A 26,631-nucleotide genomic window follows, 5' to 3' on the forward strand; every position below is an offset into this window, starting at 1 on the left:
GATGAGACAGAAAAGCTAAGGACCAATTTACGGTTGGAATGTTTAAAAAGACATCCAACATTTTTTAAAGAGCAGGAAGTGAAGCGAGGAAAAATGTCATGGTGTTGGGGTGTCTGCATACCGAGTAGATGACATACTTATCTCTGAAACAGTGTGAGCTCAAGGACGTGGTCCCTGTGGTCCTCATTTGTACTGTGAAGTTACAGGGATAGCTGAGAAGCTCAGCAGATGCTAGCAGGGCGTGACTGATTCTTCTTGGTTTGTGATTGTTTCGTAGAGACTCCATCTTAGCAGCAGGAGACTCATTTCATCTTCTTTGGACAGCTAAGTTATGAGCAGGCTCTCGCTTTCATTCTCATCTCTCAGCTTTACTTTATTGTGCCTTATAATGGACCCTACTCCATCTGGGCAAAGAGAATTTCTTAGCTTCTATGGAGGTAAAATACACTCACCATAAAAGTTGTCCTTGAAGCAGGAATGTCAGCGATGCCCAGTTCCTCAGGCAATATTTAACTTCTTTTGCAATGATCAGTCAGCCATAGTTTTACCTGTGGTACCCAGTAATTCAGAATAAGAAGCTCCCATTTAGGCGGTGTGGGATTTGATTGGTGCTCACATCTGGTTTCTCTCCATGTTGGGGAATATGTAGCTATCTGAACACAGGAAAATTAATGTAGTCTAGAGTCACATTTTACATTTACTCAAATATTTATTTGAACTCATAAAAAGTTTATTGACATAATTTAGAAGGTGAAGAACTCAAATACATTCCAAATATTGACCAAAATAGTGTGGGAAGTAGCTTAGAGAACTTTCCATCAAAATCATTGTTATGCATATCACTGTATCCTTCTCCATAAAATCATATCCCTTCTCAAAACCACACCCTCCAAGTGGTGAATTCTGGAGCTGATTTGCTCTGCAAGTTGCCAAACGTGAAAATAAAGTAAGTAGTGCAGCCGACTAGAAGGAAGAGATATAAATGTACAAACAGGACATTTCTGCTAGAGTCTTAGGCATTCAGGAGGTACAGAATCTTCATACAAATATATAAAACTTTTTAGTGAGCCATTTTTGTTTGAATCCATTCTCTTACTCAATTCTTCACATCAAGCCTGCAAAGGAAAAAGCAAAGGACCTATTAATGCCCGTGAGATATTTTTAGGGACAGCTTGTAAATCAATATGATAGGGACAGGTCAAAATTGAAAACCTCATTTTCACTTGAAAACTTTACCTCTTGAGTCCATGAAGGTAAAGTGAACTATGAATAGAAGCTGTGACCATCAGTTCTGGCTCTAGGGATCTGAGTGATTCCAAACTAAATGAAGATGACTTCCTTCTGAAGCTCTAGAGTATAAAGTCGACATTAGATCCATCCTCATTGTCCTGTAACTTTTTAGTTTCCTATCATCATGAGGAGGATGGGATTCCTCATGCCTGAGCTTAGCCACGTGACTTGCTTCAGTCAAGAGAATGACACAGAAGTGCGCTGGTTCTGAGCCTACTTCTTGAGAGGGATCACATGTTTTGATTTGCTCTCTTGCACATCTGCCATTGCCACCAGGAGGGTGTGCCCAGGCCCCCTGCTGGTCCCCAGTGAAGGATGGGCAACATGAGCACAGCCCTCAGCTCACACCGATACCCAGCCTAGGTCAGCTGAGCCACAGACACATGAGCCAGAGTAATAAATGCTTTTGTTTTAGGCCAGGGGTCCCCAACCCCCAGGATTTAATGCCTGATGAGCCTGAGGTGGAGCTGATGTAATAATTGAAATAAAGTGCACAATCAATGTAATGCACGTGAATCATCCCCAAACCTTCCCCGCACCCCTGATCTGTGGAAAAACTCTCTTCCACGAAACTGGTCCTTGGTGCCAGAAAGGTGGGGGACCTCTGGTTTAAGCCATTAGATTCGGAGATGGTTGGTGATGCAGCCATAGCTAACTGATACAATGCCCTTTCTCTTAAAGGCACTTGCAGTGCCAGGATGGTTGAACATTATTCACCCCTTTGTTTTCCATTATTCTTTGCTGCCATTTCTTGCATGTTTCACTTATGTGGATAGGCTGAATCTTTTCTAAGAAATAGAATCTTTATAGTTTTATTCTGTTTGTTTGTTTGTTTGTTTTTGCCAGTGGCTGTAGGAGAGTCACCCCGCCCCTACTACACCTGCTGTGGCAGTCACTATGGCTTGGCTCTCTCCGTGTCCATTCACAATCCCCTTCTCCTTTGCTTTTCCCTGCTACAAAGACTGGTGGCCAAATACTCCCTTTCTCGGTCTCTCTTATAGCTTGGGGCAGCTGTGGCACCCAGCTGTGGCCAGTGAACCCCAAGGTGAATTCTGCAGCAGAGGTCTTTTAGAAAGCTTTGCTTTCCTGTGTATTTCTGTAGAGATGGCAGAGCCCGTGGCATCATTTTAACATTTATGTAGTGTGGCCGTGATGCAGGTTGTATTATACTCATTGTTGGGATGAAACACCTAGAAGTTCAAAGCGCCAAATGAGTAGCTCAAAGTTTCATAGCTGTTAAAGAGAAAAGCTGGGATTTGAATTCCAATGTCCTGGCTCTGGGCCCCTTTCACTCCCTTAAAGGGAAGGTTTGGATGGTTCTTGAACTGGAGGGGAAGGTAGGAACACGTCATTGACTACAGAACTGAAAATGGTACTCCCACTGTCTCCTGTATTTTTTATTATAGCGTTTATTTCCTTTGCATATAAACTCAGTTTTCAGTGTAGGTCACTCACCAGGAAAAAGCAAAATGCTTCCTCTTTCCCAGTCCATGATTTCCTGGCTGAAATGCACTTTGTTGACCATCAGCTTCCCAGGGTCACCTGGGGTCCCCCATGCCAGTCTGGGTCTCCCTTGCACACCCTGCATGGGTTTGTTGCCACTTACTGCTCACATAACATGATTCAAGCCTTCAGGCCTCTCCCTCTTAACTGAAGTTAAGTGGCTAATAACTCTTAACTGAAGTCCCCCCACTCCCGAATGGCTCTCCACGTCATAGGCTGCATTGCAATGAGCTGCCTATACATCCTCTCTCTCCCCTCGTCTCATTCCTGCCATAGCCGTCCTGTAGGCTGTGACCTTCTGAAGGACAAGTCTTTCCACATCCCTGCCTTTCCTGGCACCTGACACAAAGCAGAAGCCTAGGGACCAGCAAGTTGGCGTGCTGGAGGGCTGGGAGCAGGAGAAGAAGCGGCACTGGAATGCTTGTGAGGCCACAGGAGTGGGCGAGGGGCCGCAGAGGCAGGACGCCAGCAGTGCCGATGGGCTGCACTGTGCCCCCACTGTGCTGGCACATCTGTCCTGGGCCCCAGTCACAGCTCCATCAGGGCCAGTGTGTGCCCAAGCCACGTTGCTGCTGCAGCCACTGTGCTTGGTGACATATGGCCAGTCTCTCTGGCCAAGGGAGAGGCCCATCACAAGCTGCCCTTGAAACCGAGGCATTCATCCCTTGAGCTTCTCTGAGCAGCATGGAAAGGGTGATGATTCATAGCAAATTGTCACTGAAGCTTGTTCTATGAGGTGACATTTCTCTCCAACAAGTGTCCAGACTATAAAGCCTCATCTGCAGCCATTTCTGTGACAGGCTTAAGATGGACTTTGACCCCCACACATCTGTCTCACGGGGCTAGAATTATAGCTATCCTGAGAAATAGAGGATGAGCCATTTGCAGCGACCCTTCAGCACCTGTTGTCTTAAAAACCCTAAGATGCCCCTCATGACTGGGTTCAGCTTATGGACATCTCTGACTTTAAGACAGTTTTGGAAACATAAGGAAACCTTGACGCAGTTTGCCCAGACCACCGTGGCCACTGAGATTTAAGAAAAGCAAACTGCTTCATAAGAGAATGCAGGAATCACTGACTTGACAGTCACCTCATCTCATCTACAAAGTGAGCCCGGATCTTCCCTGTAGAAGGAGCTGGCAGGAGGCAGCGGATGGAGCAGAAGAGTCACCGGAGTTATTCTGCAGACCACCCTGCCCTCCCTCAGCTTCTGCTCTCCTTCCCTGGCCCCAGTAGAATCTGAGAGGGCCCAGCGGCCCTGGACACAGGACACTGCTGATGGCCAAGGTCACAACGGTCCTTCCAGGAGTGCAGGGCCCCCAGAGGACCAGTGTCTCCATCCTTGGCCTGGTGAGACTCTGAGTGTTCTCAGAATGCCTTTATGTGACCAGAATCCAAGAATTCAGAGACCTGGGTCAGGGCTCACATTTAAAATTGAGAACAATGGGAAGGGATCCAGAGCTAAAATTGCCCCTCCTGTAAAGCACACTTGTTTGTCGGGGTGCTGGAATGCAAGGGTGTTGGGCGGTATCCCGGGCCACACTGCTTTGCCGCCTAGACGACAGCTGTCAGCTATTCTCCTGTGTCCCGTTCTCCTGTCAGGGACATGGGTGAGAACAATGGGGAATGCAAGGCACCCTGTGGGAAATGTCACTCTCCAGCTACCCGGCATCCCTTTTCTACCCTAAGCAAAAAAGGTTCACACTGAGAAAGGCACACCTCGGCTGTGGCAGGGTGATACCCCAGACAGCTCCCATGTGTCAGCCTAAGTCCAGGCTGAGGGCATGTGATGTTTACGCCTTGCCATGACCCATTTATAGCTGTGTTACTCATACTTGCCACGGCCCCACATACATCATTTAGGAAATGGAGTCCACTCAACACTACTCTGCATTTGGTCCTTTACCCAGACACCTGGGGGCGGTGCAATGATAACTTCCTCCTGCGTGGTGCTAAATCATAGAGCCATAAACACAGCGACACTCAAATGTCGTCGAGAGAAAGGCCATGCCTCGTGTTCCATCCTGTTCCGTATGGAGTGGCCGACCAGGCTCCCAGAGCACGCTGGTTGGAGCTTTGGAGTTTGTTAGAGGGCATTGGTGGAGTCCTCTAGAGTTTACAAAGCACGTCATGTGCGTTGCCCCACGTGACCATCATGACCGCACAGAGATGAAGCGGTGCCAGCTACAAACACAACTCTTAGTGCAGCTCCACACCAAGGTCAGGGGCAAAGGAAGCACACTGTGTGAAACTGCGCCAGGGTCACTCCAAACCCAGAACTTTATCTCCACCAGCCACTCATAAAGTAAAAGAAACAAAACTCTAGGTAAAAACTTTTTCCTTAAACTGCAAAATAGCCACGCCAATTGGCTTTGGTACATCATGAAGCCTTTGGTGGCTAAAGTAAAAACTGAAATGTTTCTACTAATTACTAGTAAAAAAAAAAGGGGGGGGATGAGAAAGACACAAAGAGCAGGACATTTGGGGATTTGGGGGTTATGATTCTACACCTAAAATCCAGTCAAGCGGTGTTACATGCTGGGTGTGAAGAATTTGAGTGATGCTAAGAAGGCAAATTACATGTCCAGGTCAAATTCATTAAAAATAAGTTCAAAAAGGTTTGTGTGTTTTCTTTTTAATCCTATTGTACTGAGAGTTTGTTGGCTTCGATATCAAGTCAGGAACTGGCAGCTGAGATGATATTGAACTTGTTGGTAGAGATCTCTGTGGAATCAGGGGCATAACCCAAGACTAGTTACCACTGGTGGCTCCTGGCCACCAGTCAGTGTCTCCATGTGTCAGAGCACAGACCTCCCTGTTTCTAAAGGGGCCACAGATTTTACTGGAAAAACACTGGCCCAAGACTTCCAAGTAAAGCAGGGATCAGTAATGCACAGAGGAAGACAAAGTGATGAAAAAGTCGAATAGATTGCTGTCTTAAGAGGTTCTCAAGTTTCCAAAGATGGCAAAACCTTCTATGTCGTTTAGGCCTGACCATTTGAGACTTAGGGACAATGGCACTTTCATCAGAAATACCCAATATCCTCTTTGAACTGTCTGGCATGGTCTCTGGCAGGCAGAGGTCCTGGGACATCCAAATGGAAAAGCAATTTCTTGACATAAAGTTAATAGAACATATGAAATGAATGTACGCCTCCCTCACTCTCTCCAGTAAAGCATCCTGGGAAGCACACTGTCATGGAGATCCCCTTAGAGCTCACTGACATTTTCTTTGTTTTGTTTGTTTTTATAGTAACGATCGTAGTGAGTGGTCCATAGTCGGAGTATTAAATTTAAAAACCTGGATATTGGTACACCATCAAGCAAAGATATAGCTATAAAGCTTTGCAATCTTCCAAAATAGTAAACCTATTTTCAAAGATGGATGAAACTTGAGTTTTCTTATCCCTCCTCATTTTAGAAATTAGGAAATTAAACTCCAGAGGGCTTGAATCACTTGTCCAAGGTCACATAGCTAGTTAATGGCTGGTCCCAGATTAAATGCTTGTCCGGAGCTCCTAGCCCCTACAGTCAGTCTGTACATGTTGATGGTATTAGAGGCACCACAAATGAATAGCTGATATATATAAGTGTACCTGTGGTGTAAAAATAATTTGACTTAACATTCTAGTACTTGTCCTAATGAATACCTAATTTTCATTTTTGAAAATATTTTTGCCTTCTCTGAATTATTATTTTCTGTTAATATTTTCATCGAGTAAAATGCACAAATCTTAAGTGAACAACTTAATGAATTTTTTCCATATGTATATACCCATGTATGGCTTTTATTTTTGTATAGCTCTTAAATACTACCATATATGCTAGTTTATCATTAAGGTTTTGTTCATTTGTTTGAGAAATATTAGCTCCAAGAGACAATAAAGCAAGTTTCACCTTTGAAAGAAAGGGAAGGAAGGGAAAAAAAACTTTCCATGGTCAGAAAAATTGAGATTACTGGATCAAACACAGATAAACCATTTTCTTAGTGTTAGGGCACCTTGGAGCTTTAAATGTACAAATATATATTGTGTATATTGGGTATGAAGACGAGATCATGTAGGATTTCAGAATTTGATTACTGAATCATTTGTCCAGTTTTCTACTGTTTGTATTCTTTTTTTATTTATCATTCATTGTATCACAGATGGTGGCTTCCCTGTGGCTTAGACACTAAAGAATCTGCCTGCAATGCAGGAAACGCAGGTTTGATCCCTGAGTTGGGAAGATCCCCTGGAGAAGGGAATGGCAACCCACTCCAATATTCTTGCCTGGAGAATCCCATGGACAGAGGAGCCTGGCAGGCTACAGTCCATGGGGTCGCAAAGAGTCTGACACGACTGAGCGACTGACACTTTCACATCACAGATAGTATGTGTACTATTCCATCAGGTGGGTATACAAGAGCTGACTTAACCATAATCCTATTATTGGACACTTAGGTTCTTAATGAAGTTTGCTGTCATAAGTAAACAAAACTTTCGCCACATTTTCTCTTTAGGATGGCTTCCATCAGGGTCTAATTGGGTTGGAGGACATAATAATCCACAATGGCTGGAACTTTTCTTCATTTACTGAGGCCCACACCCTCATCATCTAGGCTGGCATAGCACTTGCTCTACAGAAGACTATCTGTTGAGGGAATGAACAAGCCCCTGTTTCATGGTCATTTTCCCATTACTTTTTGTGAATATTACAAGTAACTTTTTTCATTGAATATCCCTTTAATTACTAATGAGGTTCTCATTTTCTCATGGCTTCTCTATTAATTCTGCATCTGCTTTTGTGAATTGTGAGTTCAGTTCCTTTATTTATCTATTAAGGTATTAATATTTTGCTTCCCAATTTGCATGGGCTCTTTATACAATTGTACGTTTCATGGGAAACAGTTTTCTTGATAGTGTTTGCCATTTATTTGGGTTTTCTTTTTCAAGTACAGAATTGTTTTTTAATTAGCAAGACTTTTTTAAAATTAATAATAAATAATAAAATAATTAGCAAGACTTTGAGGGATGTTTTGGTGACTCTTCTTTAAAAAGCTTTCCAAGCAAGCTTAAATTAATGCCTTCATTCCCTCCCCCCACCGTGAATCATTCCAACCATTAAAGTTATAGCCAAATCCTACCTTTTGAAGCCATTATCAAAGGTCCTTAATTTTATCACCTTAAAAGTGACAAGAGGTCAAAAAAAGAAGGATGTTCATGAAAAGAAAAGCGTGGAGATATGGGGTCTTATTTAGAAGCTTTGGTAAATCACTCCCAAAGTTGGGGAGGGGTGAGTTTCTTTAAATCCCCCAGAACAGGAGCTCAAATTTGGCTGCACATTGGAATCACCTGGGGCGTTATTAAAAATTCCAAGGTCCAGGCTGCCCCACAACTATGACACCAGCATCTCTGGGGGTGGGATCTCCTGGGCCTCTGATGTGCAGCCAAGGTTGAGAACCGCTGGCCTAGAAGCACTTCTCAGACTTTAATGTCCAGAGGAAGCACTTGAGTATCCTGTTAAGCTGCAGATTCTGACTCAGGAAACCTGGGGTGGGGGCCAAGGGCTGTCCATTTCTAGCAACCTCACAGGGGATGCTGTTGCTGTTGGTCCATGGAGCACACTTTGAAAATCAAAGGTCTTAAGCAGTAGTTCTCAGCGAAAGGGATGGCATTTTGCCCCTGGGGGACTAAATGGTTGGAGAGGAGTATTGGAAGCAGTGAACTGAGTTGAAATTACAGAAAAAAGAAGGACCGGGGCAATCAGTGGATAACTGGACTCTAAGGAAAGAATAAATGAGAAGGAATCATAGACTAATAATGGGTCAAGAATTTTTAGGTCACTTTACAATGTTAATCTTAGGTGAAGGTTTGCATTCCTTTTTGAGACCACTTTCTGTGATCAATTGACGTTTCTTTTGGAGGAGACCGTACTTAAACGGTCTTAGAGTTGGAAACCAGATGCCTGGTTTCATTTTGGTTACATTATATGCCAGAAAATGTATTAGGTTGGCACTGTGGACACACCAATGGGTGGGTTATACCCCTTCGTGGCACTGATCATCCAGAGGGAAAATCAGACAATAACGTAAGTGATGGCGATCCATTCCTCCATGGTGACGGGTGCAGCCATGACAGGACCAACACAGAAAACTGTGGATGCTTTATCAGTTTAAGGGGCTATGGAAAGGCTTTTCCCAAAAATGGAAAGGCTTTTCCCAAATCGTATTTAAACTGAGACCTGAGTGATGGGTAAGAGTTAGCCTGCTCATGCGAAGGGAAAGAGAGAGAAATTGGAAAATAATACTCTGAGCACATATAAAAGCCTAGACTCAGCATGGCACCTCCATGAGCTGGCTTGGAGCAAGGGATGCCCTTGGGAGGGGGGGCAGAAATGCCTGTTGGGAGAACCTGGTGAGCCTGAGTCAGTTCGTGCAGGCCCTGGGAGCGGTGAGGAGCCACTAAGGGCTGTTTGTCAGGATGGCCTGTTTATCACTTTTGTGTTTTTACTTTTTAAAAAAATGCTGTTTGCTGCAGGGCTCTGGTGATGAAAAACCAGGGAGAAAAGGCTTTAGGGAATGAAAGGCACAGGTCACTCTGAGAGCTGTGGGCCACTAATGCTCTGATTGCTCAGAGAGGTCACGTGCATGGCAGCAACAAGCATGGTGGGTAAATGGAGTTCGCAAACCTTTCAAGGTAACAACAAGGGTCAGACATCTAAGAAACTCACGGCACTTGCCCAAGGACTCTTGCCTGAGGATTTAGAAAGGTGGCCCAGCGAAGGCCCAGGGGCTACCCACTGAAGCATCTCCGCTCCAGTCTCAGACTCCAGCAGGGGCTTAGGAAGGTTCCCAAGGGCCTCCCACTTTACTCAGAGAACAAAATATGAGACAAATCACAAATGACCAGACTGCCGGCAGGCTCCCACCTGTCAATCCCCAGTAGTTTGCGGGCTAGGAAGAATCTGAGCTTCAATAAAGCAAAAACGGACAGTCTTCCGATCTCATGGCTTAATTTATTGAACAGGAAATAAGCCTTGGGAGGGAAACGGACCTGTTCCTAATGATTTAACCATTAATACAGCCCTGCTATAAATGACAAGCCACCACAGAAGAAAAGGTGGCTTGTCAGAGGGTGAAAGAGTGGACCCCATTAGACAAAACAGGTCAGGCAGAGAGAAAGTCGTCCTGTTTCCTGACTAGTTATGTTGATCAGAGATGACAGGCCTTGTTGTTTTTTAACTGTTCAAAAAGGGAGAGAGATTATAGAAGCAGTTTCTTTCTGGTTGCTGTCCTTTTTAGAAGATGGCTGTTTCAAAGAGGATCCTGAAAACAAAGGAGCTGATAGTATTTATCACAGTTCTGAGTTTTGTGCTTAAAAGTGTGTGTGTGTGTGTGTGTGTGTGTGTGTGTGTGTGTGTGTGTGTATGTTTTCAGAAACTAATTTTTACAGAAGAAAAATTTTGTGTTTCTTCTAGGGAGTCTTCTCTGGTTGATCACTGCCTTTCATCTTGGATTAATGAGACAGTAACTCCTAAGGAGGATCACGCTTCCATCGGTCTGATTTCTGCTGTTACTCTCTGCTTTTGTCCTGTTTTTGTCTTCATCCTCCCAAATCGAAAGAGAATAGGAACACGATCACAATATGAGAACAAACCAAGGAGAGGGAGCAGTACACAAGCTGATTTATCCCTTCAACCTTGACTTTTTAGCTTACTTCTGAATTTGCCCTCCCTAAGAGTTTCTGCTTTCTCCTCCCTCCATTTGGAGTGCCTCCTGCCTAATGACCTTTCCCTAGTGCTCAGAGTTTGTGCTTTGCTTGTATGTTGTCTGGTTTATGAAAGTGTCTGCTGTTAAAAACATCAGGGAAACTGGCTTCACATTTGGAAGTAATCTTTCTAATCTCCCCAAAGATAAACAACATTTGGTGTTTTAAATAAATATAAGAAATTGTGAATGATGGGGATCAGTAGGGTTGAAAGAAAAGCAAACACTGAGATGTTAAAGCTATGTGACGCTGGGCAAAAACTCACTTCTCCAGACCTCAGTTCTGTCAAATGTGAAAAAAAAAAAAGAAAAGAGGGGTAGGAGTTAGGTTGCTGGGATAGGCAATCTCCCAGGTGACCCCCAGTGAGTCTTGCCACCTGGTATTCATATACCCTTGCCCAACACTGAGTAGGGCTGACTTGTGTAATGAGTAGCATATTACAGAAACGACAGGGTGTGATTTCCAAGACTGGGTCTTAAAAATCACTGCAGCTTCCACCTTGCTCTCTTTTGGATCACTGGGTCTGAGGGAAGCCAGCTGCCATGTTGTGAAGGCACTCAAGCAGCCCAGTGTACCAAGACCTCTTGATAACTGTCATCATCAATCAGCCAGTGGTGAAGTACACCATCTTAAAAGAGGATCTTCTAATCTTAGTCAAAGGTTTAGATGACTACAGTCCCAACCAATATCTTGACTGCAACATCATCAGGGATGCCAGAACCACACAGCTCAGCCACTTGTGAACTCCTGACCCACAGAAACTCTGAGATAGTATTATTGCTTTAAGCTGCTGGGTTTGGGGTAATTTGTTATACAGCTGCTGCTGCTGCTGCTGCTGCTGCTGCTGCTGCTGCTGTTGCTAAGTCACTTCAGTCGTGTCCAACTCTGTGCAACCCCATAGATGGCAGCCCACCAGGCTTCTCTGTCCCTGGGATTCTCCAGGCAAGAATACTGGAGTGGGTTGCCATTTCCTTCTCCAATGCATGCATGCATGCTAAGTCTCTTCAGTCGTGTCCGACTCTTTGCGACCCTAAGGACAGCAGCCCACCAGGCTCCTCCATCCACAGGATTCTCTAGGCAAGAATACTGGAGTGGGTTGCCATTTCCTTCTCCATGTTATACAGCAATATATAACTAATATAGTTGCCTTGGGCCAAGTCCAGCTCTTATATTTTATATGTCAGTGAGTAGTGGTTATTAATGGGAGTCTCAAAGTTGACATTTTGTTTATCTCAAAAACCAGATCCTAGCTGCAGGATAAGACCATATTGCTTTGGGCATTTCTAAAAAGGTGAGGAGCCAGTCTCTAGAGACTTGCCATCCTAAGAACTCAAGGATTTCCCTTTGTGGAAGCGGGCCAACACAGCCAGCTGGCCTTGAACCAAAGCTTACAGTGCCATAGTTCAGCAAGCAGCAATTAGTCCTTAGCATATCATACAAAAAATATACCCCACTTACATTGTGTTTACATCTAGACGCTGAACTTGTTAAAGCAAACTTCAGTGGAATGGGGACTTACTTGGGCTCTGCTCTTAATGAGTCATTCCAAAGGGTGCAACTGGAGGAAACAGCACCCCTAGCAGTTTTCAGTCTGAGATGAATTGGGAGAGGGGTTCCAAGTTGCTGAGTAAATGGTTAAACTCAAGTGACTCTCCAGGGCGTGGGACATATCTGGAAAGCAGGCCCTTTGCACTGGCCTGGACCTTGGTTAGACTGAGAGACATTGATGGCGCCCTTACCTGTGAGGATATGACTCTGTGTATCTTGGAATAGACACCCAGCACTAACAAGGCATATAGCACCCTCACTGGTGGGAACCACCGTATCTTCAACCCCTTCTAAACCCAACATGGCTATTGTTCTGAACTCATGTGGTAGTCTGGATACTTCAGTGTCTCTTCCCCATGTCCTATCCCAAACAGAGGTGTGGCTCACCACGGATCACCCTCTGAATAAATGGATATAGATGCTGCATGGCTTTCAAAGAATGTGTGGCTGTTTTTCACATTTAAGAGACTTTCATTGCAACCATCTTCACATTGAACGAAAAAAATACTTTTCCAAACAAGAAATATTTCAGTTTGGTTTGTCCATGGAGGATCTGAGAAACATTCTCTAACCCAGTCCTTCTGACGCAAGTTGCACGTTGGACTCACCTGGGGGTCTTGTGAAGCATACCTCTCCCTTATTGTTTGGGGAGGGGCTTAGGCAAGTCCAGGTGATCCTAGTATGAAGTCAGCACTGAGGATGGTCTAACCGTACCCAGAAACTTGCTGCTGCCTGACCCCAAAACTAAAGGAACTAGAATAAAAATAAGTCAGTTGTTCAGAGACTGGCTTCAGTTCTTATGTCATAATATTTGAGAAAAGCTATACAACTGCCCATCAATCAGCCAGGTAGCTGGGATTCTGGGCCTGTTTTTTATTGGACTTGAAAGATGTTCAAATTTAGAACATCTTCTGTGTTTTATTCCCACTGCCTGGACATCCATAACAGTATGCTTGAATGAAGACGATCATACCTGGCTTTTTGGTCTCTGCATATACTTGAAATTTGGCAAAACCTTACTTAGAAATATTTCTATAGAGATTGGAAAAGTGACTCCTCTTATTTCTTGCCAATCACCGCATCCAGAGATCTCTATACTATTTGTTACAACTGCATGCAAGTCTAAAATTATCTCAAAATTAAAAGTTTAAATTGAAAATCAGATAATGGGCTTTATTTGTTCCCTGCACCCTGGTTTGCCAACCCTTGGACTGTAGCAAGGTTAGAACTTAACAGTTACAGAAATGAATATTGTAACAGTGAGATTAAGTGACTGGTAGGTAAGTTGATGCCACTGGCAGAATTCTTCATGCATTATATTATGATTATCTCTCGTACTTTACACAGCACATGCTGTGCCACCTTGGGCAAGTTATGTAGCTTCTCTGTGCCTCAGTTTTCTCACCTGTAAAATGCAGCTCTTATGTATAGTAACTCATTTAAGAATTACGAGGTAGAGTACTTGGGACAGTGCCTGACCCTTGGAAGCACTATTGTAAGGACTACTGACTGTTGCTTCATCAAAGCATCATGTTGTCTGAATTTCAGCAAGGAAATGTGGCCAAGTTGCTTTCTATACCTTTGGATACTAGCTATAAAACTGTGGGCCAAATAATGGAATAGTTAGGGGATTTGGAATGTCCAGACCTAAACAATCTAGACTGAGGGCTCTAGGTCAGTGGTTCTCAAAGTGTGGCCCCCAGACCACCAGCAGCAGCAGCCCATGGGAACGTGTTAGAAATACAAATTCTCGGGCCCACCCCAGACCTATAGAATCAGAAAGTCTGGAGGTAGAGCCCAGCATTCTAAGTTTCAGGAAGCCCTCCAGATGGTGCTGCTGTTTGAGAAAGTTTGAGAACCGCTGCTCTAGGCCGGTTTGAAGAGTTTCTGTTGCCATAGCCCACAGGATGCTGTCCTTGGTGCTGCCTTGTCCCCACTCTCCTCAAGATCTCAGTTAAATATAGGGACGAGCTTGCTTCTCAGATTGGCAGATCAGACACACAACGTCAGCCTGGAGAAACAACTACACTAGTGGATGCTGGAATGTGGGCCTGAAATGGTCTCAGTCGGTTGGAGGTGCCAACCAAAATTCGCAGTTGTTTTGATTTTTAATTGAGTTTTATTTTTACCTAACACAAATGTCTAACTCAAGTTTCTTGGCATTTGAACTCCTGCATGTTCAGTGAGGTTGTCCGCAGTGATGTGGGTATCCAGGCACCGTATTTCTAATTAGCACTGTGGCCAAGACTGCACGATTGCAGCAGGTTGCCCCTGAGTACAGGACTGAAGCCTTGCCCATCGCCTCTTGGCATTTTATGATTTCATCACCTAGTGAGGAAGGGTACCACCCAGGAGAAAACAGAGTCTGCAGCTAGTTATGAAGGAGTTGCAGTGAGATGGTGAGGTGGTTCAGGGGTCATTCTGATGCAGCTTCATATGCCATCTGTTTTGTTCTCTGGGCATTATCAGCTGTTTTGTCTTATCCAGGCCATGTGCTCTTCCCATGCACTGGGATTCCCTGCCAACCAGGGGCTCTAAGACCAGCTCAGTTGGTGGTGGAGCCTAGTCCTGGCAATGGAAGCAGCTCTATAATTGGCCCTTAATTGGATTGGATTTGGCTCAGAATGACTCCCAGGCTGTCTGTCCCCTGACAGATAACCAGCAGTGAATGTTGTATAGAATCCTGTAAGGAATCTGGGAGGCCATTTCTTGGCTGTTGCTGACAATGGAGAGCTTTCCAGAAGAGTTGACCTTCAGGGTGATGATCTGGGAGTATCTTAAAGAGAAGTTTTCCCCGGGTCCATTTATCTGCCACCTGGTCTTTCTTAAATTAAGACATCCCAACCTGATTTTCAAATTCCAGAATCAAATACGTGTGTGTGCATTGTGTGTGTGTGTGTATATATATATATACATATATATATATATATATACATACATGGAAATGATACAGTATTTTTTTGAGTTAGGCAGCAAGAAAACAGTGAGCAGAAGTGGAAATTGAGATAGTACTTTTCCTTTGAAATATATCTATAGATATAAGTGGGTAACTTAATCCTAGCTCTCTTTCTCTGTGAGAAAAGTCCCTCTGGGTATAGGCAGAGCCATCATCTGTCCTGTTCTGGCCCATTGCATGGGTTGTAACTAACCCCACCCACCCTCAGCACCTGCTGCACCCTGAATGGTGGTCCTACCTTTTTGATATATTTGAAATGAAAAGTGCTATCTCAACCTATGCAATGGACCAAATCAGGACACATGATGGTTCTGCCTATACCCAGAACTTTTCTCACTGACAGAGAAAGAGAGCTAGGATTAAGTTACCCACTTATATCTATTGATACAGATGAACTTAACTATACTTAATCAAAAATTAGTCTTAAAACAAACTCTCTTGATGATACACATCCCACAGTCTTCTACCCTGAGTGAAGCTGGAAGTCACGTAAGAGTGAACTGCAAATTCAACTCCTGCCCTGCCTGTCTCATGGAACTGTTGTGAGCCTCAGAAGAGAGTAAACACAGAAGTAGGCTGGACTTTTTAAAATCAAGTGCAAGAACTTGTTAATATTACTACTGCAAGTAGCTTCCAGTTAAAAGATGGGATTTAAAACTTGCCATAAAACTCCAAATGAGCCTTTATTTCCTCATTGCCTGGTTCTTGACACCCCCTAAAGTAGCCATTTCATAGAGTCTCCAAACTGCCATGTTATGTGGCGGTTGTATTTGGTACTGACTGCCTACCTGTTTCACTCTTGTTGCAAAGCAGAAATGATTCAGTTATCAAATTTAGTTTCATCAGAAAGAGGGAGAAAACGCCCCTGGAGAATACTAAGAGGAGGGGACTGGATGTGAATGGGGCATAAGCCAGGAGAGGATGTCTTAGAGAAGACACAGGGCCGCTTCTGGATGTTTAGATCAACATGGATCTTGTTTTAGTTTCTGGACCAGACTTCACTAGTATACAGTCTGTGTACAAAAGATTACTAAAAATATGAGATGCCTCTGTTTTTAGCCATTAAGCCCATTCAAAATGCTCAGTAAAATGGTGTCTGAAATGCATTGTTTCCCTTTCCCTTGATAGTAAGAGAATGGCGGCTTGACTCTAAATATTTCTTAAACTGATTTTCTTCAGAGAAAGATCGGAAATGCAAACTGGACATATTTAGTAGTTAAAAGTGGCCAAGGAAGGTGTGGAAATCCCTTGAAGTCTCCAAAGATCAAATGAAAGTGCTCAAGTGAAATGTGTGTAATTTTATTGGCTTTGGAAACAGCAGCTGCTGCAGGTTTTGAAAAATGGGACTGCAGTGCCTCCTTCTGGAGAAACATGGTACTTGCAGATTAGAGATCATCTCAGGAGGTCAGAGACACAAGTCCTCCCAGGGGCTTACAAGGGCCTCGGTGAGCTCAGATTAGTCACAATTACTGGGGTTTCTTTTTCAGTGAGCTTTTTCATATTCCCTGGTAAAATATGCAGAACTCCTCTTTAGAGAGTATTTCATGTAAAAACCAACCAACTGACACTTGGCCTTGGAAGAAAGGGAGGGGGAGCAAAGGGCATGGGCAATTTGTGGGGACTAAAAAGGGAATGACGCTTTCTGGATGCTGATTTGTGCCGGGTGCCCCATCTGAGTCAACTCACTCTCTTTCTATTTGCCTCTCATGATTGAGATAATCATTCCTATTTATAGACATGGCTTGGAATGGTCAGGAACTTGCCCAAGGTCACAGACTTACTACGTGACACAGCGGGAAGTGAAGCGCAAATGTGTCCCACTCTATCTAGCACGTCCAGTGCTCAATGTCTTAAATTAAATTCCTTCTCGTGGTAGCACACTATCATAATAATAGCTGCTACTGTGTACACACTATATGTGTGACTTGGTGTCTCTCAGCCTCGACACTCCTGAAGTTTCTTGTGGGGGGATGTTTGGTGGCATCCCTGGTCCCCACCCACTAGATGGCAATGGTACCCACCCTGTATTGTGACATCCATAAAGTCTCCAAACATTGCTCAGTGACCTTTAGGGTGGTGAGAAAACTTGCCCCCATGAGATAGGTATTACTCTCATTTTTCAGAAAAAGAAACCGTGATGAGCCAAGTCACAGACCAAGAGAATAGCAAAGCCAAGGCATGAACCTGTGCCTGCAGCACCTCTAAAGCATCTGCTCTTCAACCCTCTTTCAATAGAATATCTGTTTTCTAACATCCTGTCTGGAATCTCTGTCACTTGTATTCAAAGGCCACAACTCGTTTTTTTCTTCCTGCTGCAGCCATTATGTGCTAAAGTCCACTTTTACATTGTACCCAACTAGACTGGGAGTCCCTCAGGGGACATTGTCTTGTATCACCTACCATTAGTGTCATAGTGCCTGGCATATAGTAGATGCCCAGATGTTCACTTACTAAAGGAGTGAATTCATTCCAGTTCTTTAATCCTTCCCTCCCATTCAAATCCAGCTCATGGTACTAACTTGCTTTATGAAGAAAAAGGTTAATTTGGCTAAAGTAAATTCCAGGTAGCCCATATATAGATGATTCAGAAATGAAAATCAACTTCAATCTACTCTGAATAAATGGATGTTTGAACATGCAGAATTGAATAACCCTGTTTGGTAAGGTTTCAGGATCCGTTGCCTCCGGAACGAAAGGGCAGCCATGATTCCTATCATTTGTATCTAAAATCAGGGGTCAGGCAAAAGCAAGGCAGAAAAATGTATATTATGTGTTCAGGAATTCAGTTGTGCCTCTGACACTTCAGGGCAGGTCTTCTGGAGTGGAAAGAAGTGCCACTGTCCTTTCTAGAGGCTTCCAGTGACTTCTGGGTGATAAGACAAGTTTGCTTTCTGCTGTTTTCCCAGCAGTCAAGATGAAATTGTTCTGAGCTGCCTTTGTGCCACCTGCCTGGTCAAAAGCGACTCCAGTCTGTCTGCAGCTTAATAGAAATGTCCCTCGGTGAGAAGCCAATTGACTGTCCTGCCTGGGATTAAAGCAGCCACCACCTCGCCCTACACATAAAGCCCTAAACCGGAGGGTGTGGACTGATCGGTCCCCGGGCAGGGAGAGGTGGCGCTAAGCACAAGTTAAATGTGCGGGTCTCGTCGTGACTCCTTCTCCTTCTCAAATGCCACGATGTGTCGGGGGAGTTAAAGCGAGCAGCGTTGTCACGATGCAGCCAAGCCTGATGAGACAGCCCGGAATTCACTTCCCCAGTTTTCTGCGTGGGCTGCACACAGCGTGAGAAGGAATAGAGAGAAAAGGCCTCATGGGTAGGAGACTGCCTCTTGATGACACACAGATGCCTGCCAAGCCCTTGCTCAGCCCAGGAGCAAAGGCGGGCTCTGCAGAGGCCTGGCCTTCCTCGGACCGGCCGCAGCTTTGTCAGCAGCAGGCCAGGGCCACGGCCTCCCAGGCACGGCCCCTACTGCCCCTCTCCGTCCTCCTCCCCTCCTTCCTTCCTTTCCTTTCACCTCCTTGGCCTTTCTCTCATTCTTGCTCTGATATTTATAGACAGTAAGGAACCCTTCCTGTTTTCCATGACCCTTAAAGAGAGCAAATGATTCATGCTTCCAGGCAATATTCTGCCCATTCACCTGACCCCGGCTAGACTCCCTGATCCGTATTTGAATCCCCAAAGCTGGTATCCTCAGCGCCTGGTGCAGGCTTTATGCTCAATAAATGCTTGTTGACTGAGTGAATTCATGCATGAATGGATGGATGAACAAGCAAACAAATGAATGAATAAATAAACCAACATGTCAAAGTTGTGATGTCACCTCTTTGTGTAGATGACAGTTTCTGCAGCCTTTTTAAGCCTTTGCTGGTTTTTCCTGCAACCTAACACAGTGAAATATTGGCAAAACCCAGAAGACTATAACTAAAAGAACATTTTTAAAGAATGCAGTGGGTGCTAGTGATTAAAAGAACTGGCTATGGAGTGTGATATCTGACCTCTGTGACTTACAAGCTGTATGACTTTAGTCAAGTTACACAAACTATCACAGCCTTCTTCCCCCAACATAAATGAAACGGGCATCACAGCATATAGTCTGTATAGTCAGCACAAGGAGTAAATGAAATAATGTATGTGAAGTACATATGTCAGGCATATCACGAGTATATAATAAATGTAATGATGACAGTAAAAATGATGACATGGATGTTAGTGCTGATCCATTAACATGGATGTTAATGCTTCATGCCTAACATTCATATTTTAAAAGACTTGATGAGCTGCTGAGATAACCTACTGCTTTCTGATACATCTGAGAGGAAAAAGTAACCTGTCAAAAATGGTCTTGTTTAAGGCCAAATACTGTAATTCAGGTATGCCATGTATACCATAAATATGCTTAGTTTATCAGTTAACAAAAGAATCATATTTAAGAGTGCTCGATTCCTAAGTCTCTGATTAATGTGAGTTGATTATAAATATTGGGCCATTAATTACTATTCTCTTTTTATTAATGTTTTCATTTCTGTAAAATGCATTGCATTGACTTCTTGGGAAAGAATGTTTGCAAGATGGTCCTAACGTCAGTCTTCGAAGTAGATCAATCAGGGTTACTTACACTCAGCGCAACTAACGTTGAAGATTGGATAATACTTTGTTGGGGAGCGGGACTGTCCTGAGCATTGTCGGACATTGACCAACATCCCTGGCATGTCCCCACTAGATGACAGTGGCACCCCATACCTCTCTGAAGTTGTGACCAATCAGACTATCTCTAGATGCTGCCCTCTATCCTCAGAACCACTGGAGATAGAGTAATGAGTTCTATTGCACTGAGAGCAGGGCAAGTGCCAGTGGTAACTGTCCTTTAGCCCAAGGAAATCTACATGCCAGATTACAAGGGTCTACAAAATTGGGTCCTGAGTCACCTCTGCCTTCTAGCGAGCTGGCCAGAGCAGATGTGCCCTTCTCGGGGCTCAGATCTGCTTTCACCAGTTCCAAATCCCTCCTGAGAATCCACACATTAGGCCTTCCAGATCTCTGTTTTAATAGAAACCATCCAGGTAGCTTCTGTGTGTTTGCTGTAGAGAGCCTCTTAAAGCAACTGTCACCATCAGCTCAAAGACTCCTCACGTTCACCTTCAAGAGTACTTTACACCCACACAGGCTGTAACCAGGGCCTAGAACAAAAGCTTCACCAGGCAGGTTAACAAATGAATAAAACCTTGCAGTTCAGAACCATTGCAAACTCATCTTTATCCTAAGCAATTGGGGAACAGGAAAAAAAAAAAAAGAGCATCACAAATCAAAAGAAATGTGGCTCTACTAGAGAGTGAAAAATCTCAGCATAAAACCATTTCCTTCAAACAAAGTGAATAGAGCATCTATAATTGGGTCAAAGCAGGGAACATTTCAAAATTGAGGACAAAAAATTTCCAGCAAACCACAGAGAAGACATTTAGAGAAGTTGTTAGGTTTGTTTTTGTTTTTAAGTTTCGTTCTATGTAAAACAATAAATCAGTCCTCTGTCTTCTGGCAGAGGGAAAAGGTTATGAAACCATGATTAAGTCAGACTATGAAAAATAAATCATCTTAATTCCAAAAGCTACAAGCAGCATAAAACGTTTTTATGATAGAGAAAGACAGATACTATACAATCTCACTTATATGTAGAACCTAAAACATACACTCTCATAGAAAAATAGGTCAGACATGTTGTTACCAGAGGCAAAAGGTGGGAGGAATAATTAGAGGAAGGTGGCCAAAGGTACAAATTATCAGCTATAAGATAAATATTGGGCTGGCCAAAATTTTCATTCGGATTTTTCTGTAACATCCTATGAAAAAACCCAGACAACCCAATAAATACTAGAGATATAACGAACAACATGATGACAATAATTAAGAGTTATTAAGAGAGTAAATTGTGAGGTCTCATCACAAGGAGAAAAAGTGTTTTTTTTCTTGTCTTCTTTCTTTTCATTATATCTGTATGAGATAATGTGAGCTGAGCCTATTTCTATAGTCATTTCGCAATATATGTAAATCAAACCATCAAGCTGTATGCCTTAAACTTGGCCAGTGATATATGTCGATTTTTTCTCAGTAAAACTGGAAAAACATTCTTATAAGAAAATGTGAAGTGGAAAAAGATTCAAAACCATACATGTGCTATGAATGATGCTATTTGAGAAAAAAAAATGAAGGAAAACTAGTTCCCATTTGTGTATAATTACCCCATCCCAGTTGCTGTGCCTGGGTATGCTTTTTAAAAATACATCTTCCTAAAATCCTTCACGTCTCCCTAATCCTAAACCCTATGAGAAAGATACCATTTTCTGCTTTTTATGAAACCAGGAAATAGAGACCCAGAGCTCAAAGTTCCAAAGGTAGAAGGTAGTTACCGCAAATCCCTTATTGTTAGCAGCTGTAGTTATAGTGTATCTCCTATGTAAACCCAGGGGGAAAACTGGAAGGGAAGATATCAACATGAGTACTATGCTGAATGATAATTTTATAGGTTAGTACTTTTTATTTCCAAGCTTCTATTATGTTGTGACAGTGTTTATACAAATAGATTTTTTAAACGTATTACATTTTATCATTTGAAATGGCTGATATTTCCATTCAGACATCAGTTGAATCATCTGCCATTTATGTAGATATGGGGTAAGCTTACTCTAAGATGATAAAAGGCATGGTTCCCAAATATGGAGCTACTGGTATTGATTTGACTGGCTGGTCATTAATTTGAGATCTTTGTTCTTTTTTTAATATAGACATTTACAGCTATTAAATGTAATAGCTCTGATGCAAAGAGCTGACTCATTTGAAAAGACCCTGATGTTGGGAAAAATTGAAGGCAAGAGGAGACGGGGACGACAGAGGATGAGATGGTTAGATAGCATCACCGACTCAATGGACATGAGTTTGGGTATACTCCAGGAGTTGGTGATGGACAGGGAGGCCTGGCGTGCTGCAGTCCATGGGGTCACAAAGAGTCAGACACAACTGAGTGACTGAACTGATTTGAACAGCTATTAGTTTCCTCTAAACACTGCTTTTGCTGCATGCCACAGTTCGGTGTCTATTATTTTCATTTTCAATTGTCTCAAAGTGTTTTCTAATTTCTCTTGTGATGTCTTCTTTGACTCATTGGTTATTTAAGGGTGTGTTGTTTAAGTTGTACACCTTGTGAATGTCCCAAATTTCCTTCTGTTATTGACTTCTAATTTCATTCCACTGTAGTCTGAGAACATATTTCCCATGATCTCAGTCCTTTCAAATTTATTAAGAGTTGTTTTATGGCCTAACACGAAACAAGTCTTGGACATTATGCCATATGTGTGCCTAAAAAGAATATGTACTCCGATGTTGTTGAGGGGAATGTTCCACTAGTTAGCTTATAGCATTACTCACATTTTCTGTTTCTGCTATAGACTGAATGTCTGTGTCCTCTTGCCCCAAATTCATATTTTGAAGCGTAATCCACTGTATGATATTAGGAGGTGGGGACTTTGGGAGGTGAAAAAGTCATGAGGGTGCAGCCCTCATGAATGGAATTAGTGCCCTTATGAAGGAAACCGCAGAAAGCTTCCTTGCCCCTTCAGCTGTGTGAGAACACAGGGATATGGCCGTCTATGAAACAGGAAGCAAGTTCTCACCAGATACCAAATCTGCTAGTGCCTTGATCTTGGACTTCCCACTCTCTAGAACTGTGAGAAATGAATTTCTGTTGTTTATAAAGCACCCAGTCTATGGTCTTCTTATATACCAGCCCAAACAAACTGAGACAATTTCCTTGTTGATCTTCTGTCTAATTATTCTATCCATTGTTGAAAGTGGAGTACTGAAGTTGCCTGCTGTTATTTTCAGTTGTCTATTTCTCCCTTCAATTCTGTTAGTTTTTGTTACACGTATTTTGTGGGTCTGTTGTCAGGTACTAAACACACTTCATCAAGTGTCTGAGTACATCAATTTGCCCTTCTGCCAACACTCTCAGAATGAGCCTTTGAATCAGCAAGAATAACTGTGATATGTAATGCTTAACATTTAGGAGTAATGAACGCCTTATGTTCTCCTCGAGCAGAGATGGCATCTTTCCGGATGACTGGTTGGTGAATATGTCTTATCTGGACATAGATGTTCTTTGAAAAATACATCCAAAGAACTCTTGAAAATTCAATGATTTTCTTCTGGATTTACATATTTTTCTCCCCCTTTGAGGAAAATGAGCCAATCTTTACATTTTTCCTAATTGTTTTCAGTTTCCCAGAGGAATAAAATTATAATCAATAAATTAAAGTCAAATTTCTGAGACCTTTACTGATTGTGGCCAACAATGTTACCTTCAGTCCTTGACAGAAAAGTTAGTCTTGCTTTTAGGTAGTAATCTCCCAGAGAGTGCATGAACCTGGAAAGTCTGTAAGAACACATTTCTACAGACTTGCTGTGGTCAGGGCACCAGTAATGAGGCATGTGTGCTCAAGATGTACCCAGTGTGCCCTGGCCTTTGAAAAGCTATATCCTAGCATGATAAGAAGATTTTAAAAAATAAAATGAATAGTTTTATAATGATTGTGACAGCATAAACAGGTGATGCCAGAGTTGCCACAAAGTGCTTGATGGAGAAGGCATGCCTCCCCAACAGGACATGATAATGGCTCTTTTCAAAACTGCAAACTCTAGAATCAAGGCTGGTTGGTTAATGTTGGGTACAGGATAGAGACTAACTTGACACCAGGGGGCTGCATATGGGTGTGCAGGAGTTACAGATCGTTCCAATTCACTCTCACTTACTGCCCTACAGCAATGTTTCTTAAAGTATGGTCCAATGCCCACTGGGTGACTTTAAAAGACTCTGATTCCCAAATGCAAGTGCTTCCCTCAGTTCAGGCCAACTTCCCTGGTGGCTCAGATGGTAAAGAGTCTGCCTCCAGTGTGGGAGACCAGGGTTCAATCCCTGGGTCAGGAAGATGCCCCGGAGAAGGGAATGGCAACCCACTCCAATATTCTTGCCTGGAGAATCCCCTGGATGGAGGAGCCTGGCAGGCTACAGTCCATGGGGTCGCAAAGAGTTGGATATGACTGAGTGACTTAATTTTCTTTCTTTCTTTCCCTCAGTTCTTACAGGAAAATGGAGATTCATTTCATAGACTTTCTATATACATGGCCAAAAGCTAAGCGGGTTATTAAGAATCACTAAAATTTTGCATTTTTCTAAAACCCTGGTTTTGTCTGCTGTCATCAGATCTGGCTGTCACACAGCACATGGCCGTGCTGCAATGTCCAACACAGAGAGGAGGAGTTCCTGCCACTTCAGAAGGACAATTTCTTTCTAGTGCTTCATGGCTTCCAGGGCTTTCAATTGCTGCTATCTTCGTGTTCATTAACATAATTGTAGAACTCTTCTTAGGGTTTATCTTTGTTAATCATTCTTCTCCTAATTGCTACATTGCCACTACTTTGATACTTATTTTGTTCCTCTCTAATTCTTTGTTATCACTGATTTCTTTAATTGCTGGAAAAAGAGAAGAGATGATGTGGGTGGGCTGTAGGATCTTGTTTTGCTCTGCCCTGAAAGTCTAAGAAGTATTGCCCTAGAAGAACTCTTTGGTCTCAGCAGGCTGGTCCACTAATGATGCGCTGGACAACCCCTACACTCAGAAATTATCTCTGAGCCTCTGTTTAAATCATTCCATTCCTACCACCTCCTTGCAGTTGTCCCTGATGCCAAATCATTGTGAGTCTCCCCCTCTAGTGAGTCATAACCTTGCTTTATTCTACTGACTACTAGTCATAGGGGGTCATAAAGCCACGGGATATCTTGAATCACTGAGAGGCTATCTAATTCTTGAATTGTTACCTATCTTTTGAAGTATTTTGTATTTATGTTTCCATTAAGATAAAAGTATCCTGAGAGCAGTGACCAAGTTTGATATCTATTGATCTTGTAGAGCAGAATGAAGTGCCCACAGTACAGAAGCTAGTTACAGAGGTTCTTTACTGGGCTCCTGTGGTCTGATCTGAGGGTTGGGAGGGAGCAGAAGTGGACACAGAGTCTATTGGACAACAGCCCTTAGCAATCCTCCAGGTTCCCAGACCCCTATTCGTGAAGTCTGAGGTGGCCTCTGCTTCAGCTACAGACAGGCTGACAGTGGCTTTTGACAGTGGACGTGGGGTTGGAGATTCCTGATCATGCAACAAACAAGTAGGTATGTGAGCATGAGAGGGCCCTTGGTTTTCAGGCATTGCTGCTGCTCCTTTCTCTTCATCTAACCCCCAGGCTTGCTTAAATCACCCTCTGGCCACCTTGAATAGCAGCCAGGAGACTCCTGAGAGGTACGGGAATGAATACCTGCCTTCCCCTGCCCCAGCGTGGGTTAGGGCCCCACTGGGGATTCTCCTGTCTTTCTTGGTCTTGAGTCAGTATGTGCTGTCCCTTTGTTGCCTGGTTCTGGTTTCTGAGGAGGTTTAGGCCCTAAGTCCTTTGCCATAAGCTATGATTAGATCTCTAAATGGCTAGTCACTGGCCTTTATGATTCTTATCCAAAGTGTTTTTTATTGATATTCTTGAATAATTCTAGCCATAACACAGGACATGGAAAGAGTTTGAAATCTCACTTAAAAGAAGTGCTGATCTTAGCTAGAAGGAGGTGCTCCTCTGTCTTATGTCTAGAGTAATATAATTGTTATACCCTAGACTTTGAATCTTGTGGTTTTCATAGCTTGAGTGTTGTTGTTTTAGTCACTCAGTCATGTCCAACTCTTTACGACCCCCTGGACTGTAGCACACCAGGCTCCTCTGTCCATGGGATTTCCCGGGCAAGACTACTAGTGTGGGCTGCCATTTCCTTCTCCAGGGGATCTTCCAGACCCAAGGAACAAACCCTTATCTCCTGCAGTGGTAGGCAGATTCTTTACCACTGAGCCACCTGGGAAGCCCTCCTAGTTTGGTACTGTGGGCTTACTCAGTTTTCAGACAATGACCTGTTCGATTAAATCACTGAAAAAGGTGGGAGGGGGTTCAGGATTGGGAACACGTGTACACTCGTGGCGGATTCTTGTTGATGTATGGCAAAACCAATACAATATTCTAAAGTAATTAGCCTCCAATTAAAATAAATAAATTTAAATTTTAAAAAATCACTGAACAATAATACACAGTGAGGGTAGGTGATGAAGGGGTGGCCCAAAAGGGAGGAAATCAAATCCAACCAGTGAGGAGCTAGATGATAGCTGGTCCAGGGTATTTACTGCTTATGATTCCAGCTAATCAGTCAATGTTAAGAAATCCTCTCCCTCCGTGACCATAAACCATGACCATGGAGGTCTCCAAATCCGACAGATTTGCAGAAGAAGCATTGATGCGTCAAAATCAAAACAGCTTACTACCTCTCCTACAAAAATAAAGATCACTCCTAGGCTCAAAACAGTGACTGTCTTCATCAGGAATTCAGATCAACCAGCTGGACAATTTAAGTTTTTATATTCCTGTAGAATAAGGACAAATGGGCTTCTCTGAGTGATTTTGCATTATTAGAATTTGTTCAGGAGGGAAGAATCATTCAAGTCTTCTCTGAGATAA

The 26,631-nt window shown here is 43.2% G+C and overlaps 1 protein-coding gene across 1 annotated transcript in view; it reads right to left on the reverse strand.

Annotated features, from left to right (window-relative positions):
• Positions 1-689: 689 nt before the first annotated feature.
• Positions 690-26,631, reverse strand: part of SMPX (small muscle protein X-linked) — a 49,863-nt gene continuing 23,921 nt past the window's right edge. Inside the window, exon 5 of the mRNA XM_004021960.6 lies at positions 690-1,115. The gene's annotated coding sequence lies outside the window, so the exon portion shown is untranslated. The remainder of the gene's footprint in view (positions 1,116-26,631) is intronic.

Source organism: Ovis aries, chromosome X (genome assembly GCF_016772045.2).
Source record: "Ovis aries strain OAR_USU_Benz2616 breed Rambouillet chromosome X, ARS-UI_Ramb_v3.0, whole genome shotgun sequence".
In the NCBI taxonomy this organism is placed as follows: Eukaryota; Metazoa; Chordata; class Mammalia; order Artiodactyla; family Bovidae; genus Ovis; species Ovis aries.